Source organism: Anastrepha ludens, chromosome 5 (genome assembly GCF_028408465.1).
Source record: "Anastrepha ludens isolate Willacy chromosome 5, idAnaLude1.1, whole genome shotgun sequence".
Taxonomy (NCBI): domain Eukaryota; kingdom Metazoa; phylum Arthropoda; class Insecta; order Diptera; family Tephritidae; genus Anastrepha; species Anastrepha ludens.
This window is the reverse complement of record NC_071501.1, coordinates 126,040,994-126,057,909: the sequence shown is the minus strand read 5'-3', so window position 1 is coordinate 126,057,909 and position 16,916 is coordinate 126,040,994. Positions and strand designations below refer to the sequence as shown.

Genomic DNA, 16,916 nt, shown 5'->3' with positions numbered 1-16,916 from the left:
TAAACGGCTATATTTTCCCTGATTTTCATTAAAATTATTTAAGATGAAGAAGTCAATATATTTTTTTCAAAATTGGCATATAAAGGGGTTTTCAATTGGCGCGGGTCGATTTTGGCACCCTGTGGCAGCCATTTTGGTTTGGTGACATCTGTCAAATCTCTTGTTTATTATTCAGTTGTTTATGCCAAATCATCATGGCAAGTTACACGATTGAACAGCACGTTCAAATGATAAAACTTTATTACCAAAATGAGTGTTCATTAACGCAAACGTTGCGCGCATTGCGCCCAGTGATTGCAATTTTATTTGGTCCCTACGCGTTATTTGGCTTGTCTGCTTGCTGCAGCTGTTTGGTTCACAAGTGTCAAATACCTATGACAGACGTACGATGCCATTTGCAAAAAATTATAAGTTTTTCGATGGGGTGATTAATTTTGCGCCACCTTTTATGAACAACTCGAGAAAGCTAAGAACAGGCACTAATAACAGATAGAAGCCGTTAATAATTTGAAACCCTACCCGATGAGCTGGTCATATCTGACATAGTATCTGACATATCGACTGATGATAGCATTTTTGGACCAGTCAGAGTAGTTGCAAAATTGATTTTTTTCCTAATTTCAATTTAAATTTTCCTATGTTTTGTACATATGGATTGAACTTTCACTGTACAATTTTATAATTTTAATAAAAATGAATTGCTTTTGTTTTATAAATACTTATTTAAGATGGATTTATTATTCCTCCTTTACACGATTTTTTGGGAAAATATTATTATATTTAGAGTTTTTTCATCTTAGACGATTTTTAAAGTTGTGGAACATAACCTGATATTTATTTAGCATACATGTTTTACAAAATTTTTTTGCACGCTTTTCTAAGGAACGTATCTAATGTGTTGGGTGTGTGTATAATTGGGGCGTACATCCTTTGTTGGATGGTTTTGTGTTGTGTGCGTCTTGATTTTGTTCCCATAAATTCAATAAGGGCTTGGAAAATAGGATTGAAGAAATCTGTTACTATATTTCACAAATAACGCGGTAGTTTAGTTCATTTTATTTTATGTACAGGTGGTTTGTGCGCCACCACCATTCGGCTGGTTTCGGATTTAGTGCCCACTGTGGATATTAAACATTAAATAATAGAAAAACTTTTCTAACATCGGCCGCTCTTTTGCAGACCATATCGAGCCTTTGAGTATATTATTGAAATGAGTGAAAAAGCATCTCATAAAAACTTCTTCATGCCCTTCTTCTTCTTGACTGGTGCGATAACGGCATACGCGATTTTTCCCGAGTTTAACAAAGCGCGCCAGTAGTAATTTCCTCATACCAAATTTTTTTCCACTTGATCTTCATGTTCGCAGACGGTATAAAAACTCAAGGCTCTCCAATTGTTGGGCAACATCAAAACGCACACATGAAATTTTATGTACGTGCACCAAATTTGTAATAAGCACAATGATATTTTGAGAGCTTAAAACTTTATTGAAATTCAGCTAACAATTAAGTTTTTTCGAACAAAAATAATTTTAAAACTGCTTTTCACTATAAATATAATTAAATTGAATTTCAAATCACTTGCTGTTCATCGATATGTACGTGGAAATATCGATAAAAATACTGTTATTGCTGATCTTCTTGGATTTCCCCTAATAGTCCCTTCTTGGCAAGCAGAGAGCTGAGAGAGTTATGAAAAAGGGCAAACAGATATAAGAGAGCGCAAACTAGTTTAACTACCGGCACTCTTATTGGATAACGATAAGAAAAAAATTGTGTGCTTAAAATATTTTTTTCGTGAAGCCGAGCCATCCCAGTAGCAGAGAATGTCTAAAGTCTCCACCCATTGGAGTAGCCACAAATTATAAAAATAAGATTACATGGATTAGTGGCAGAGGCGTAGCCGGCACAATACTTTAGTGGGTGACCATCGAATTCATTTGTTCTCCGGCTTGGAAATTAGAAAAGGTTAAAAAATGTTGAGAAATTGGTAATGAAAAGTAAAAAATTAGAATTTTATTTTTGTTATTATTATTATTATTATCGTAAGGCAAGAAGTGTAGGCGGATGTCCAACTCTTCGTAGGCACATTTATTCACACACACACGCACAGTGAAGTCATAAACGTGATCGCAGATGCTCAATTGTTTGCAGTTTGTTGGGCAAACACAAAATTGCATTCACATATATACATACACTCTCTCAAAAATATGTGCTTGTGTGTATAGTATAGTACGTTGGTTGTTTCGTGCTTTGACTTTGCCAATAAAGAGGTGAGCTAACGGACGAAGAGTTGGCAAAGTTGTGAGTGACCACAAGTTTCTCAGAGCGAACAGATATTTCACTCAAGCTCTCACATTCGCACATACATCCACTATATGAAAATAAAAAAATGTTTGCAAACTATCAGCTTTGTGGAACTCATGGCTCACAGCTTAAAATTTACATATGCACATAAGCACAATTGCCTTTGTTTATTTGTGTGCTTACATATTTAGTTGTCTTCTGTTCAGAGACAATTCTTTGCGGTATTTGGCTTGCTTTGTTGTAGTGCGCTGTGGATTTATGTAACTTGTATTTTTGCTATTGTTTTTGAGTTAATATTTTCCTAATGAAAAGTAGAGAAGATCGCTGAGCAATCAAAGCAGCGAATACGAGGGTTATCCTCGCAGCTTGAAGACATTTTCCAACGGCGAAGTGCAACCAAGCTTTGATTCAATCGCAATGGGAGGAAGGTGGCTGGAGCTCTCATTTCATTGTTCGCTTGTCTGCCGGTGCGTTTGTTTGATCGGTGCAAGACACGATCGCGTTCGTGCAAAATACAAAAACAACGTTGCCAAAGTAGGGCGCGAAATGTAAATGCAAAAACAAAAATATACAATAAATTCGTAGGCAACTTTGTTTGTTTCGTCAGTGATTCGGAATTTTTTATGAAGGAGTGTTTGTGTTTTTTAAAAGTTAAAAAACTGCACAGGAAATTACAACAACACGTGCGAGTGAGAGTAGTGATTTGCGATTCACGACGGCATTTCGATGCAGCGGCAACAAGTGTTAAAGGTAGTGAATTGGCTAGCTGGAGACATTTAAAAAAAAATCATGAATTCTTTTGGAAAAGTGTACATATAAATATGAAAAGTTTAAAAGTAGCATAAATACAAATTCTTACTTACATACGTACTCATTCTGACATGCAAGAATTGATGCACGAGTGCAAGAAAAGAGAACCAGTGATAACCTCTAACCAAGAAAGGTGCGTTTTAATTTGATTTATCTTTGAATTCAATATTTAATAAATTAGTATGAAATTCAGAAATATGATAAAAGCCAAACTGTGCATTACATACATATACATTTTTTTTTTAAATAGTTCAGAACAAAAAAAAAATATATAGGTATCGTAAAACTTCCGTTAGGAGCAGCTGATATTAGGAACAAAGTTTTGTTGTAATAATGCATCAATCCTTAGCCCCCCTTTGGCAATTAAATATTTGCTGAAAATTTTTTGAATGTATTTTGAGTTGAATAGTGTTTCACTCTGTCTATAAAATAATAATTTGGTTTATCAATAATTCTACTATTTTTTTTAAATTTATTTAAAGTTTGAAAAGAGTAGTTCGAAGTTATAGCTGCCCTTTTCGAAGACTTAAGCGGGATCGATAATGCGTGCTCCGCTTCCTGCAATGACAAAGAAGGCATTGAGCTCGCAAAATAATGTTTAATGTTTAAATTACGTGGCTGCAAAATAAAACATCTAACTTTATTTTAAAGTCGCAAAACGAGTATTGTTTTAGCGAGAATTGATCAGAATTGGTGCGCTTCTTGATTGACGAGAGTGCGCGACTACCATTAGGAATTCACAGAGAACGTAGGTTCGAATCTCGGTGAAACATCAAAATGAAGAAAAATGTGTTTTCTAATAGCGCTCGCCCCTCGGCAGGTAATGGCAATGGAGTGTATTTCTGCCATGAAAAGGCTCCTCATAAAAATATCTGCCGCTCGGAGTCGGCTCCCTCCATTTGTGTATAACAACATCAAGACGCACACCACAAATAGTAGGAGGAGCTCGGCCAAACACCCAAAAATGGTTTACGCACCAATTATATATATATTTTTAAAAATGTTCGTTTTAAATGGATTTTGAATATGATCATTTTACTGCCTCCCAGTATAGTTGTGAAAACCGTAGAATTATTTCTGTTGTGAATTTGGCAGAATATAATTACTATAGGTATATTGGAAATCACTGGCCATTTATTCATCGCATCAAATTGCCGTTAGCAGCTTGTGCTTAATCATCGTTGTCTCTCGTTTCCTAACTCCATATCCATAGCCGCCGTCTGAAAAGCTAGAATGTACTTTGATTTTTAGTAGCGTTTATAAAAAAGTAATACTAAAGGTGTGTAAGAAAAAAACAAATTCCATCAACTTATGTGTATGAATAATATAAGTAAATAATATGGACAATTTAGGACATTTTAGGAAACAATTCGTTGCCTTTAATTTTCTTTCTTTAAACATATGTTTGTATGTATCGATGCTCAAACAAACAACCAGGGACACTCGAGCCGACTTTTGTCGTGATCATTGCAGCGTATTCTGAGCCGAAATCTTGGCAATCTCAGAAATCCTTGTAATGCTAAATAGTCAGACAGTTCTGGAATCGTTCCTATCATGTAAACACTCGTCTAAGACAGTCAAAGAGTGTAACGAATTCTTAAAAATATTTTGACAATATTTTTTTTATTAATGAACTTTGGGTGAGAAAATATAGCAACATTAAAGGTAACTGTAAGGCAGATGAGTTACCTAGCTCCTCGCTCCAAATTAGTCAGGACAAAGTCGACATACCCATGCCCTTGGCAAGATGTAAATTTTTGATAGACAGTCACTCCATTATTGTTGCTAATTCCAACTGGAAACAGTTATGCACCTGCGCTATCAGTAGGCAAACGTGGTCCGAATGGAACATGGGCCACACTAAGAGTCTATTTAAATTAGGTAGGAGGGATCCTATCTGGGCACTGTCTAACAGGAAGACATGGCAGTAGATTAGGGCCACCATCCAATGATTATTGTAGAAGCTATGAAGATATAGAAAGGGATGAGGCAGTCGAACACCTTCTAGTTATGTGTGTGAATTGCGCTGGTCTCTCTTTTCTGGCCAAATTGCGGATGTTGGGAATCAGAAACTAGGTAGTATTGCCTGCTTTTTAAAGTCCACGCAATGGCTTAGAGAGGAGGGCCTGTAACTGGCTAAAGTGCGTCGAAGGACAGTCAGTTCACCTAATTTAAATTATTCTGAACTATGTATGAATGTAGCTTGAAATTTAGAACAAAACCCTTCTTTATAATTTTGCTACGTGTGAAAAATGTACCTATGTGGCGAAAACGCTAAACTCAAGCACTGTTTTGTATTTTGTAAAAAAAGAAAATGCTTTGTTAGAAATACTACGAATTTTTAGTTAACATGGAAACATGTTTTTTATTTCATAAATTTTATTAAAAATACAACCACATTTCACCTACCTAAAATACTTATGTATATTACATATGTATGCTAGAGTACATTATTTGCCTTAACACCATGAAACACACACTTCATATATATACATATAGTATATACATATGCATGTATGTATGTCTGTATACATATAGATTGGAGTTATTGAACGATATGGCTGTGTTCTGATTTCCGTTGGAAATGTCACTCATGCATACAAATGCTAATGTAAATTTTGTTGAACTAACAAGAAATGCGCTTAATAAAATTTAGTTTAAATAAAAGATAAGAATTCAACCTGTGCCGTGTATACTTGATACGATCAAAGATATAGACAAATGTACTTCTCAGATAAACAAACGCAGGCTCAATATTAATTTCAATAAATCGTTTATTTTCTTCACTTCGATAAAATGTATTTTTATTATCATTTATTAACAGAACACTTGTAAGCATGCGGGGTAACTTTGCATGTATATACATACACACATTCGTACAAGCCTACATGCATGCATACATTTATATGTGCGCACATGCAGGTATCGTGCATGTAAGAGCTCTGAAACTATCGATGACACTATTTTGACTATTGTTCGCTTTAGACCAGCGGAAAGTTATCGAAAGTTGTCTATAATAACTGCTTTTAAATTAAAGAAGTGGGTATTTGATGCGCTTTTATGTCTCAGGTAGTGATCCGCGATTTTCGTGGATTGCATCACAAAAAAGGCGCAATATTGCAACCTCGGATCAAAAAAGCTGTTTCATAAACGCATTAAGGATGAGACAACTTAAGTTGTTGATACAAAAATAGTTGCAAGTATTTTGCGTTCAAAATGAGAAGCGATGAACGTAATGAGGTACACGAATCATTTGAATTCGTAGAGGAGCGACTCTAAGAAAAGAAAATGACCCCTGGAGCAGATACAATTATACTATACAACATCATTTCTTGCCTGGACAGCAGATGTATTTCCTAAAGACACTGAGGAGACAAGAAGAAATAACATATGTTTGGAATTGTTTTCAAGTTAACATTGAAATAACTCAAAATTTTTAAATAGTCTTTTATTGTATCGGGTATTTTTTTAGAGACATGAGACCAATCGATATCGATAACTATGGTTTGGCAGCTGAGAGTGGCTAACTGTGTTGGCATTTCTGTTCAGTAAGGCATAGCAAGTCATCATAAATCGTTTAATGCCCGAAAGACGCTTCCAAATTGTGGGAATTTACTTTGAAAAAAAAAAAAAATGTGCGCGAAGTTCATAGAACTCTTGCCATACAGCGTGCTTAACAATCGATTTATTGCAAAATCAATTTGGTGACAACTTTCTTTCCAGAAGTGGTCCTGCTCAATGGCTCGCTCGTTCGCGGAATTTAACACCTCTGGACTACTTTTTATGGGGTTATGCTAAGCCATTGGCTTATGCCGTCGAACCAGCAACGTTTGAAGCATTGGAAGCCCATATTCAGGCCAAATTTACAAATTTATTGGAAAAAGTTGGACTAGTCGAATAGACCTTTTAATTCGTGGCCGTGGCCGACATATCCCGAATGTCATTTTAAAAAACAAATATCATACCATGAAATTATCTACCAGATTGTAATTTAAAAAAATTAATTCCAACAAAATTCAGGTTTTGTAATATCATTTTATGCTCTCAAACTCTGAAAAAACACGCGATACATGCCCTTGAAATTTGTATAAATTATAATTTCCTTTCGACCGCCGTAGCCGAATGGGTTGGTGCGTGATTACCATTCGGAATTCACAGATAGAACGTTGGGTCGAATCTCGGTGAAACCAAAATTAATAAAAACATTTTTCTAATAGCGGTCGCCCCTCGGCAGGCAATGGCAAGCCTACGAGTGTATTTCTGCCGTTCGGAGTCGGCTTGAAACTGTAGGTCCCTCCATTTGTGGAACAACATCAAGACGCACACCATAAATAGGAGGAGGAGCTCGGCCAAACACCCTAAAAGGGGGTACGCGCCAATTATATATATATAAATTCTTTTCAAGGTAATAGAGAAGGACATGGCGATTGCACAGCTTTTCTTCGATGAAGCTTTTTTTGAAAGGCGCGCGGCTGGTTTAACTGCACCTGAAATTTTTCTTTTAAAATGAACAACAAACTTTCAAAATAAAAAAAAAAAACCGAAAATTGTTTATAAAAAGCGGGAAAATATCGAAAAAATTCACCAGCATTTCCATGCAGTATTTAATTATGAATAAAAATTAAAATATAAAGTCAAAAGCGTTTCTTAAATTTTTAGTATGTTCCGCTTCGGAACTCAGTTTGGAGCTGCGTTAAAATTCAAAATAGGAGGGTTTAGACATTTTTCCACTTCAATGTTTTAAAATTATCTTATCAAAAGTAAAAAGAATTTGTATTTGAAAATTTCTACAGTTGCCATCCTGTATGGCCATCCTGTCTATGAGAGTGGCAAATAAAGTTTCTTTCACAAAACGTAGGATAATAACGGATCGTTGCTTGAACGATAATTGATCGAAGGTAAATAAAAAACTATCGGTCAATATCGCTGGAGTCCACCATCGATTGTCGCAGACTTTTAGTGCATACATACATACTCATTTGTGTACAGGCATGCATACATATGTACGTACTTGCAACATCACTCAATGCACGTTTTACGTGTTCAATTACCACAACCGACGACCGCTTCATCGGTACAGCCCCAACACTTCTTGCGCACTTATCAGCTTAATTGTTTATTTGGTTTGCATTCTCCAATGTTTGTATTTTCAGTTATTTTATTTCATTTATCTCTATCTTTTTAATATACAGCAAAGAGCGTTGGTTCTGCTTCTACACATACATAATTCTATTCAAAGACTTTGTACCTGCGACAGTGTCATTGACGTTTCGGACACTGTCATTTATGTTATGGGCAATCACTAAATAAATATAAAATATACATACATACATATACACATACAGATACATATGTAGATATCGATTTGAATATATTTAAGTATTTATGTCTAATATTTTTATAAAAGGACATCCATTTTTTAAAGATCAGCTAGGCTCATTTGGAAAAGTCAACTATGGCGTCTTCAAAATCAGTGGTGGTAGCTTCAAAAGCTGGAATCTAAGTTTGGCCAAACATGTAAGCAATTTTCAGATATCCCTCTGTAAATCTAATTTTTGTGTATAAAAATGATTTAAGTGACTACGGAGCAATTCTTAAAAGGCTGGAATGGCTGAAATCGTACGAGTCTACAGCAGGCATCAGTAAGAGCAAATTTCAAAGTGAGGAAATACAAAATGAAATACTTAAGATACTAGTATCTCAATATATTTCTGTAAATGAAGACTTTTAAACGGTGCTTTCAGGTGCAATTTATTTCTGCTCAAGAAATTTCCAGTTTGTTGGGCGATTTGTCGACGCCCTATGACTAAAACAGACTAAAACAGACACACAATCAACTCAGATATTCATATTGGAGTCCCACCAACGGGCAATTACTCGTGACAATCAATATGTTGCGAAGGGCGAATGCGTTAATAGTTACTGCGAAAAAGCTTATCTGATTAGAACTTCGGTAGAAAATCTCAGAAAAAATCACAAAAAAATAAAAATAAAAATCGAACCCATTTACCTACACAATGCATAGCACTTTGGGCTACAGCGGTAGTGCAGTAGTATCTGTATCTATTATTAACAATTTTTGTTACTTTTTACCAGGGTTTGGAAATATATTATGTTAATAGTTATTTTCGAAATTTCAATTCACAAAGTCAGTGGGAAGGAATTTGTCTATTTAAAAATTGGATAATGTAATGAGGAGGGAAAGAGGCGATATAAAAAGCGCCTTGATTGACTGGCTCCCCCAAGGAGACGACTGCCAGAGCCAGAAACCCGTGCCATGTTCCTTTGCTGGAATGAAGTTGAGGGATTAACGCAAAATATACCCAAATGGAAGAAATTCGTTGTGGCTCTATGCTCCAACCTGGGACTCTAGGAATTGATAATAATTGTATAATTGTAATTCAGCAAGATGGCTCCTTTTGAGTTAGATATAATCGTGAGTTGGAGCTATTAATCAAACGAATCCGTGATACGGTTCATCAAGTCCCAGAGGTTAAGATGTCTCGGGCACGTTATGAGAATGCCAAGAGAGTGAGCAACACGAGAAGCCTTTGAATTTTGCCAGGTTGGAGATCGAAGAAGATGACGCAAGAGAAAAATATGGCTCGAAGCTGTGGAAGTAGACCTTAAGAAGCTTAATGTGAGGCGTTGCAAGGAAGTGGCTTTGAATAGGGTGATATGGAGTCTTGTTTTGAATGAAACAGAGGTTCATCAATAATAGTGATGCTAAGAAAAAGAAAAGAAGAAGAAGAACATGTATATATAGCAATTTGTTGCTTGTTAGCCATGGAATGTTAATTTTATATGATTTAGACTTTAACTGCATTTTTGGATTGATCGAAATCGAACATCTTAAAAAACAATAGTCAAATTTTAGCTTTTTTTTGCTGAAAAAATAAAAATCTAATATTAATTTCTATTTTAATAATTAATATATTAATTTTTATTAGAATAAAAGTGAAATCAGAAAATGTTTGGCTGATGACATATCGGTGGAAAAATTACAATTATTTATCGAGTCGTTAAAAAAAGAGCATTGTCGACTTCCTTTTGCGACTTGTCTGTAACAGGCAAGGAAACTGACGCCATTTAGCATTTTAAAATATTTTAAATTACTTTTTAGTTCGGTGGTTTTATAATAAGAAACTGCACAGTAATTCAATATTTCCTCTTCCCAGCTGTGATGTCTGGAAATAAACAGTTCCTCTCTTCTAAGATCATGAATATATATAATAATTGAAGTTGTCAGGACCATTAACCACTTTTTTCCATTTTGTAATCCAAGTCAGCTTTAAATGCTGGAAGTCTAAACGTTTCTGCCGTCGCAATAAGTTAAGTGCCGGTTTTATGCATTTTCTTGTATTGCAGATGAGCAGCGCGTTTAATAATACGTCGTGCGGTCGAAATACTGTCGCCAGAACATAAATCAAAAATAGTATGAAGGGTTCGTCTGAACATTAGCATTAAAAATATGTATTTTAAATATCGCAGAGTTTGCAGAGGGGAAAATTGTGGGGACATACACAACAATTATCACCAATCATCTGTACCTCAAATTCTTCATTCCGAAGTAGTTGCCTCCAAAATACCACCTTGATCAAAAAGTTCTCGGAACATATTCAGAAAATTCAAAATACAAGTTTATTCCTCAAAAGTGATGTTATCGCCTTCAAAGTAGGTACACCCCACCAAGCCAGCGTCCTCTTCTGACACCAAAGGTACTTTTTAATACCGATTATGTGGAAGGCTTATAATAGTCAGCAAACTATTTTTTACTTATGAGTACATAATAAACAGATAAACACAGGGCAATATATTTACATACATACATATGTATGGATGTCTGCATTTCCAATTACTTCGCTTAACAAGACCATCTTTTTATTTCCAAATGCCCATTCCAATACCATTATTACTCACGATCGATAAATGTGTGTAACTATAATAAAAGTATTATATCTATATATGTAAGTGTAAGTATTTGTAGGTAAGTACAAGTACCGAGGCCTATACTTGCTGGAAAACAACAGGTTCTTTCAGTAAAAAAAACTCCGATAAGAATGGGGTCTTTGCTAGATAAGATTTTAGAATTCTTTGAATAAATTTACATAGCATTCGTCAGCGTAATTCACCGCACATACTTACATACATATGCACATCTGTGTGGAAGTTTGGACAGTCGCATACAATTAAATACCTGTACTACTAAATACATACCTACATACGTACATACACATATGCAATGGAGTAAGTAATGACCAGACACAGGTTCGCGATTTCTTTATCATTTTCGATGATACCTGGAAATTATTTATTTATACTCGAATTATCGGCATATTTCTTAAAAGTGCAATTTTTTATGATTACTGGATTTGATAAACCATTTTAATATTGTATTGGTATGAAAATTAATTAATATTTATCGTAAATGACAATCTGTGAAAAAGGACTTGCACAATTAACTAAATATAATTAATAAATATTTTCTATGCTCTCTGCCCACTTCTGTTCCTTAAATCATTGCGATTTTAAAAGCAGGTGAAGAATCGCCAGCTTCTCGTAAACGGAGCACGAGTAGCAAAAAGCTTCGCTTGCCTTCTTTATAGACCCTTAACCTTTTCACTGTTCAAGTTTGTTTCGAAAAACTGTTTCTGCCTGCTTAAATATTCTCCAGCGAAGACGAAAATACTCGACATAAAAGAATTTCGAATGTTTCTCCCTGGAACAGTAGGCAATTTTGACCAAAAATCAAATGTTGCTTGTTGGTTTTTAGAAAATAAATATTTTTATTCGCTATTAACAACCAAAGTTATTTTATTGGCAAAAAATACAGGTATATCAAAGGATAAAATTAAGGCATTATGGGAATGAAAACAGAAGCAATAAAATACCAAATAAATTTCAAAAAATCTAAGTAACAAAACTAAAAATTTAAATTAATTAACTTTCTTTCTCCCAACTATGACATCGCACAATCAAATGAGAGAAATGCATACGAAATGCTTTTTTATTTGAAAAAAAAAAATCGTTTTGTTCGCTTAATACAAGCTATTGTGTATTAAAATAAATAAGGTTGCCAGACCAACGAATATTCTAAAATATACATTTTCAAGATTTTATTTGCACTTTTTCAGGGGGGAAAATTACAGTTCATTCGACGAAATGAAAGCGACCCCGGTTATTTGCTAAATAATATTAAAAAAATACTAAAAATGCTTATCGTATCAGATGCCCTACTTTTTCGCAATGAATTAAAGCTCAAGCGACTTGTTAAATCAGAAAGCCGATGCCGAGCGCCACATTTGGAACAAGTGTATGTATGAAGTACCTGCCTTTTACTTTGAATATTTTGCTTTTTACTACAATAAATCCATTGTTTAAACTTCAATAAATAAAACGGGAACGTAATCAGTTTCGTTCGATATTTATATGATTTCCATTGAAATCCATATCTTGCCCCCCTTATCGTTTTGTATATTCTCGCTGTGAGTTCTCTCATCGTGAGCACATATGCACATACATATGTGTTTATATGTATATGCGTATGCATGTGTATGTATGGCACATTTGTACCTGCGAGAATGCAGTTAAATATTTCTTACTTTTATTTATTCCTTTACGAAGGTATTATCATATTATTTGCTTATTTAACATTTTGTAATTGTGAAAAAAGTAATGCGATCACGTTCTGCCTAAATGGAAATTATTGTTGAGACTGTTCGTCACTGTCACCCCACTCTCCAACGGCTTGTATTTATTTTCCGCTTAAAGCACTTTTATTTATATACGTACATACATACATACAGACTATCAATATTTACATAAAAATGGTATAGTTTCAAGTATTTAAAGTAAATGTTTTTAAATTACTTTAGTTCATTGATTGCGATATAATATAAATCATTATTGCACAAAAAAGGTACATGTGGCTGTATGTATGTATGTATATATGTACAGATAATATGCATACATATGTATGTGCTTAAAAAAGCATATATAAATATGTTCACTTCAATGTATTTGTTTCTAATATTTGTAAAATGTTGATTTATCGAAGGAAATACCTTTTTGCTTTTATTCAAAAATCAAGTGATTCAAAGATTCCTCTTTTTGGATACAATGTTTTGATTCGCTTTTTGTTAACAGTTTGTAGATAGATGGAAGAATATATTCTTTACTAAACTAGACTATTCTATCCGTCTAAACCAATTCCATTAAATCTATTATTAACTTCTCTCAAAATAGGGCATCTTCCTAAGAAGTGTGCTATGTTTTCTAATTCCTTTAAGTTACAAAGAGAGCAGTTTAACGTTGTGTGACCTCTGAGGTAAATATAATCACATCTAACCTTCAAAATTCAAGAGATTTTTTAATTTTGAACCGTATCGTTGAAATAGCTTTTATCAATTTTATGATCTAGGCCCTTACGAGAACTTTGCGATTCCTTTTCAAAGCTCTTTCCCACAATATCTATTTGTTCGTCGAGCTCACAGTTGAAAGAAGAACATCTACAAGGTGGCGCAAAAGTAACCTTGCGATGTTTTTTGGCTGTAATTTAAAAAAAAAATAAAAAACTTTGATTCTTCTTGTGGATTATTTTTATTTGGTCTTTTAATTTTTTTTACATCAAGTCAAGAATATGATGTTATGTAAATGGCCGCCGCCACAGTTGATTGCCATTTGAGCCCTTTTTATGGCATTTTCCATCACTTTGACCAAAACTTCCGGCGATAGATTCTCACATTCTTGACGGATATTGTATTTAAGAACTGCAAGAGTCTGAGGCTTGTTGACATAAACCCGCGACTTCAAAAATCTCCACAAAAAGAAGTCTGGAGCGGTCAAATCAGGCGATCTTGCTGGCCAGTGCAAATCGCCAAAACGGGAGATTAGGCGCCCGGTAAATGCATCCTTCAGCATATCGGTTGTGGCACGTGCAGTGTGTGCCGTTGCACCGTCCTGTTGGAACTACATGTTTTTCAATCCCAATTCATCAAGTTGCGCAAAAAGAACTCGTTGATCATTGCTTTGTAGCGCTCACCATTCACAGTAACCGTTTGGCCCGCGACGTCTTCGAAGAAAAAAGGTCCGATGACTACTCCAGCGAAAACAGCACACCATACAGTGACTTTGAGCGGGTGTAATGGCTCTTCGTGGGTTACACGCGAATTTTCAGTGCCCCAGAAGCGTAAATTTTGCTTATTTACGTACCCGCTAAGATGGAAATGGGCCTCATCACTCATGATTATTTATGATGAAAAATCATCTTCCTCTTGGTGGTGATTAAGGATGGCTTGAGCGTATGTTAGACGCGATTGGCGGTCAGCAGCTAACAGCGGATGCACCGTCTGGACTTTGTACGGAAACATCTTCAAATCTTGTACCAAAATTCGCTGTAACGACCGTCGACTGATACCCATTTGCGTGGCATGTCGTCTGGTCGATGTCGACGGCGCTTCCATGACATCCTCGGCTACATCAGCAATATTCTCTACAGAACGGCTACTCCGGGGTCTGCCACGCTTGGCAGCATCTCGTGTTGTGCCAGTCTTTTCGAGGCGAGCGGCTAAACGTCGCAGTGTTTCACCAGTAGGCGTTGGACGGCGAGGAAATCTGCGACGAAATTCACGTTGTGCCAAAGTCACCGACCGATTATTGGTCAAATAAATAGTCAGCAATAATCCGCGTTCTGGAGAAGTGTAGCGTAACATTGTTTATTAACGTGTATTTCGCATGTGTTTACTGCACAAATGTCAAAACAGAACTGACATTAGGGGCCAATCGCAAAATTTATAGCATTTTCTGATAGGAGGATTACTTTAGCGCCACCTGTTATGTATTCCATTTGTGTAGAATATTTTCGCGTCGCTGCCGCTGAAAAACTAATTTTATTGAAAGAGTTATTTTGTTTAGTTATAACTTGTAATTAAGGATTTTATTCAAGTTCTTAAGGATATATAATATTTTTAATTTTATTATGGAAGTGACTATGATCCTCCAGTACTTCCGTTAGATATATCTATGGCTTTTTTCCATTTTTTACGCTAACACAATATTACATGTCATGAAATTTAGAAAGCCCGTGATATTAGTGTGCTGGTCGAAACTAAATATTGTTGGATAATATTTCTTCATTACTCACTATTTATTTCTTGTGCTCCCTTTACCAACTCCCGATCACTTTTGGGCAATATCAGGAAATTGGTTTGTATGGGAGGTGGCTCGCCTTCTTTATCAATATCGTCCACTTTTCGTAATTATTAAGTCATTGATATACTATGGATGTGTACCAAGTCCCATTATACTACCTTAAATAGTTGCGAAGCTATATATGTATATATAGTATATAATTGGCGCGTACTCCCTTTCTGGGTGTTTGGCCCAGCTCCTCCTCCTATTTGTGGCGTGCGTCTCGATGTTGTTCCACAAATGGAGGGATCTACAGTTTCAAGCCGACTCCGAACCGCAGACAGTTTTTATGAGGAGCTTTTTCATGGCAGAAATACACTCGGAGGTTTGCCATTGCCTGCCGAGGGGCGACCGCAATTAAAAAAACTTTTTCTTCATTTTGGTGTTTCACCGAAATTTGAATCTAGTCTGAAAGTCACGCACCAACCCACTGCGGCCGCTCTATACCGTACTAAATACTGGTCAGTATGGGAGGTGCCACGCCTCATTTACCACTAGTTTTTGACGTTATTAAAGCATTGATATTTTATACATGTCTGCGAAATCATAATACACTGCCATGAATTGTATCGAAACTATATTAGTACAATAACAAGGAATTAGTGTACATGGCGACGTATAATTGGTAGCTACCAGTCCGTTTTTCAAGAAGGAAGAAACGTCGTAAGAGTTTAAAGCGATCTGTCGTGAGAGTTTGCCACCCTGAACGGACCTCGGCAAGAGAATTCTCTTTAATATTGCCTTTGAAAAGGTTATCAGGGATTCTGGCGTTAACACCAAGGGAACTATTTTATTTAAATCGGTTAAGTGGCTGGCTTATATGGACAACATAGACATAATTGCGGCCTCGCTGCCTAGTTTGAAAGAAGCTTTAAAAAAAAAGAACTGCAAGAAATATAGGCTTAGTAATAAATAAAGCCAAAACTAAAGCGCTTTTTTTAACTTCATCGGACTCTGTCAGATGCAATGTGACTCACTCAACTGAAGCTGGTGATCTTTGAGAGAAGAGATCTGCGAAAAATCTTTAGTGCGACATGTAATAAAGGTGAATGGTGGAAGCACTACAATCATGTCTAGGCTGTTGATGGGCAGGTCACATATTGCGGGCTAATACCGATTACTCACCCCAACAAATACTTTTTGGAAAGTGCCACAGACAGAGAATAAGGGGTCGCCCGCAGCTCGGATGGATTGACGGAGTAGTTGAAGATGGGGTTTTTTTTTATTTCGGGCATGGAGAACGTAGGCATGAAGCCTATGCTGCAGCAGGCAAGGACCCGACCTGGGTTGTTCACACAATAATGATGGTGGTGATGCTATGAACATAGTTTTTGTTGCTCTTGCGAAGCAAAATTTATCCAATACTCGACCCGCCCATTTTAGAAAGCCTCGTTAACTACTTAATTATATTACATTTATGAAATATAGGCATCCACAGCATTAAATATTTTTCAGAATTTTTTTTAACGAATTGGGAACTTATGCCTTAGGATGGCTACACCCTAAACTGGCCAAAAAACTGAGGCTACTATTTTCCTATTAAGTTTTTATTTAATATTTATCTGCGCTGCCAACGCCAAGAAACTTACCATTGATTTCTCATGGAAGAAA

The 16,916-nt window shown here is 35.7% G+C and overlaps 1 protein-coding gene across 1 annotated transcript in view; it reads left to right on the top strand.

Annotated features, from left to right (window-relative positions):
- Nucleotides 1-2,779: 2,779 nt before the first annotated feature.
- LOC128863906 (protein nubbin) overlaps nucleotides 2,780-16,916 on the top strand; it is a 90,186-nt gene continuing 76,049 nt past the window's right edge. Inside the window, exon 1 of the mRNA XM_054103318.1 lies at nucleotides 2,780-3,249. The gene's annotated coding sequence lies outside the window, so the exon portion shown is untranslated. The remainder of the gene's footprint in view (nucleotides 3,250-16,916) is intronic.